Below are 3,706 nucleotides of genomic sequence, written 5' to 3'. Positions count from 1 at the left end.
AACTTTGTGCTGATCGCATGGCCACGAGCCGGCGACGTTTCTTTCAAGTGTCTGCCTTATCAACTTTCGATGGTAGGTTACTTGCTTACCATGGTTGTTACGGGTAACGGAGAATCAGGGTTCGATTCCGGAGAGGGAGCCTGAGAAACGGCTACCACATCCAAGGAAGGCAGCAGGCGCGCAAATTACCCACTCCCGGCACGGGGAGGTAGTGACGAAAAATAACAATACGGGACTCTTTTGAGGCCCCGTAATTGAAATGAGTACACTCTAAATCCTTTAACGAGGATCAATTGGAGGGCAAGTCTGGTGCCAGCAGCCGCGGTAATTCCAGCTCCAATAGCGTATACTAAAGCTGCTGCGGTTAAAAAGCTCGTAGTTGGATCTCAGTTCCAGACGAGTAGTGCATCTACCCGATGCGACGGCTCGGACTGAACATCATGCCGGTTCTTTCTTGGTGCACTTCATTGTGTGCCTCGAGATGGCCGGTGCTTTTACTTTGAAAAAATTAGAGTGCTCAACGCAGGCGAGTCGCCTGAATAAACTTGCATGGAATAATAGAACAAGACCTCGTTTCTGTTCTGTTGGTTTTTGGAATACGAGGTAATGATTAAGAGGGACGGACGGGGGCATTCGTATTGCGGCGCTAGAGGTGAAATTCTTGGACCGTCGCAAGACGAACTACTGCGAAAGCATTTGCCAAGAATGTTTTCATTGATCAAGAACGAAAGTCAGAGGTTCGAAGGCGATCAGATACCGCCCTAGTTCTGACCATAAACGATGCCAACCAGCGATCCGCCTGAGTTACTCAAATGACTCGGCGGGCAGCTTCCGGGAAACCAAAGTATTTGGGTTCCGGGGGAAGTATGGTTGCAAAGCTGAAACTTAAAGGAATTGACGGAAGGGCACCACCAGGAGTGGAGCCTGCGGCTTAATTTGACTCAACACGGGAAAACTTACCCGGCCCGGACACTGGGAGGATTGACAGATTGAGAGCTCTTTCTTGATTCGGTGGATGGTGGTGCATGGCCGTTCTTAGTTGGTGGAGCGATTTGTCTGGTTAATTCCGATAACGAACGAGACTCTAGCCTATTAAATAGGTGCGGGGTTCCCAGCACCTTACAACCTTCTTAGAGGGACAAGCGGCTCCTAGCCGCACGAAACAGAGCAATAACAGGTCTGTGATGCCCTTAGATGTCCGGGGCCGCACGCGCGCTACACTGAAGGAAGCAGCGTGTCTTTATCCCTGTCTGAAAAGACTGGGTAACCCGTGGAACTTCTTTCGTGATTGGGATAGGGGCTTGCAATTGTTCCCCTTGAACGAGGAATTCCCAGTAAGCGCGAGTCATAAGCTCGCGTTGATTACGTCCCTGCCCTTTGTACACACCGCCCGTCGCTACTACCGATTGAATGATTTAGTGAGGTCTTCGGACCGATGTCCGGCGCGGCCTTTCGGTTGCGCCGGTCTGTTGGAAAGATGACCAAACTTGATCATTTAGAGGAAGTAAAAGTCGTAACAAGGTTTCCGTAGGTGAACCTGCGGAAGGATCATTAACGGATTGTGAAGGGTGAGCGCCTCAGCTGCGTCTGCGCCCGACACTTTCTGCCGCTGACCCCGTTTGGACGCGGGGTCGGCTTTTCCCCACGGGGCTGCCTGAATGTGGAGCGGCACCCCGTGACAAATTGTTGCGCCCAGCGGACGCCAACACCGCGACCTTGGACGGTCGGCCAGGTGGCGGACGCGGGTACAAACGGCGCAACGCACTCATAGGTCGGCTTTCGACCCGCCACTGCACCGTGGCTCGAAGCGCTCGAAATGCGCGACCCGACCGCTGCGGGACCGCCTAGTACTGTAAACAGGAGCGGCGGAGCGCGAACGGCGAGTCGTGGTTACGTCGGTAGAAGGCGAGGCTGCGCGTTCCCGAAACGCCAGCCGAGTGCCCTCCCGACCGTTCGAGCGTGCAAGAACGAGACCCGACAATCGCGCGGCGACTGCCAAGTACGAGAGGAACGGCACAAGCGTCGGCGGTCGGTCAAGGAACTGGCGATGTGACGGGTCCGCTGTGCACCAGTGCATACCGTCCCGCCGTCCGCGGCAAGCGCCTCCGCGTCCTCGGGTGACGGAGGCTGCCGGTCGGTTCTTGCAGGCGAGGGATCTCGCTGGCACCGGTTCGCGTTGACGCGCGGCCGGTCATGGCACGGCGATGCGACGGCCGAGGTGCGCAGTACTCGATGGAGGAACCGCACGCTCCGATGACCGTCCCGCCCTCCGCGGCGTATGCGTACCGACCGTAATGGTTGCAGCAGCGCCGGCCGGCTTTTGAATTCGCCACACGAAACACGGTGCGAGATCGCGGTTAGGGGAGCGTCGACGTTGCCAGGCGTTTTGCTTGCTGCCGAGGGAAAGGCGGCACGGCCACGTCGCGCTCGTCGCGATTAGCGGGTCTGCGCGCTTTGGGAAGGTGCCGCAACGACTTGCCGAAAGAGGAAGCACGGAAGAACGAGGGACTTGGACGTCCCGACAATTGAACGCACTTGCGGCCAGGCCCTTGCTGGCTTCGTTCTTCCGCCTCGAGTAGGCTCGTACGCGGCTCCGGCGCCGAAAGTGGTCCTTGGCACCGACTTCGGTGGACGTGGGAAGTGCCGCGCAAGTACGGCGCGCCTGGCTCCACCTGTTGGCTAAAGTAGGCAGCCGGATCGGCATTTTGGTGTGCGGTGGCAAACCGTGGATGCGAAAAAAGCTTGTGCGATTTCGTGGAACAAAAAGCGGGGGTCCCCCTTTTTATGCGGAGGAGACCGACCCGCCCGCCGTGGTGAACCGCGACGCCACGGTAAAAACGGGAGAGGCTTGTCGATGGGACCGTGCATCCCGCGCTCCACGGAGGCCGGGAGGCGGCCGCCCGAGGAAATGTGTAGCCGTCGAGGCCCGCATCTGCGTGCACTCTTATCCAAATGGGTGTACCGCAGGCATTTTCTGGTTAGGCGGGCCAATGAGAGCGAGCACACAACGATACCTACGGGTCCGGCTTGGAGAACCGGCTTCGACGCCTCCCGAGTATTTATAGAGGGGTGGACCACGAAAGCACTCGCAAGTAGCGGAAGCGAAACGCCGTCCGAAACACACCGTTTGCTCGATTTGCGGCAGCCGAAAAAGGCGCGGCAGAGTTTTGGAGTCCAAGCGTGCGCTGAAAAGCGCCCTTCTTGGCCACTGTTTGGCCGAGTGCCAGAAACGTTTGGTTTTGACTGTACGGAATTGAACAAACACTTTTTCACGACTCTAAGCGGTGGATCACTCGGTTCTCGGGTCGATGAAGAACGCAGCCAGCTGCGAGACTTGGTGTGAATTGCAGGACACACTGAGCACTGATTCTTTGAACGCACATTGCGGCCTTGGGTCTTCCCTTGGCTTCGTCTGTCTGAGGGTCGGATCACATATCAAGAGAGCCTTCGGCGCACAAGGGAACGTGAGCCGTCGACTCGTTTTGACCGCGTCGGCAACACGGACAGCACGCTGAACACCTCACAGCGAGCGCCAACAGCGGCCACTCAAGGGCGAGACGGTGGCGACCGTCGTGCCAGAGCCCAACCGAAACGGGGGCGACCGACTGCATTGAGGATGTGGCACCTCGTTGAGACCGCCGCAGGACTTCGAGTCGGAAGGAAGCCTGCAGGGAAAGTGCGGTCGAGGTTGCGTACTCCTCTCTGC

The 3,706-nt window shown here is 57.5% G+C and overlaps 1 non-coding gene across 1 annotated transcript; it reads left to right on the top strand.

Moving 5' to 3' along the window:
* Nucleotides 1-3,273: 3,273 nt before the first annotated feature.
* LOC142795030 (5.8S ribosomal RNA) lies at nt 3,274-3,426 on the top strand. The gene has a single exon (XR_012892706.1). It is a non-coding gene; the product is annotated as a 5.8S ribosomal RNA (ribosomal RNA).
* The last annotated feature ends 280 nt before the right edge of the window (nt 3,427-3,706 follow it).

The sequence above is a fragment of the Rhipicephalus microplus genome, unplaced genomic scaffold, assembly GCF_043290135.1.
Source record: "Rhipicephalus microplus isolate Deutch F79 unplaced genomic scaffold, USDA_Rmic scaffold_532, whole genome shotgun sequence".
NCBI lineage: Eukaryota > Metazoa > Arthropoda > Arachnida > Ixodida > Ixodidae > Rhipicephalus > Rhipicephalus microplus.
The sequence above is the reverse complement of the archived record's forward strand: the minus strand, read 5'-3'. Positions and strand labels throughout refer to the sequence as shown.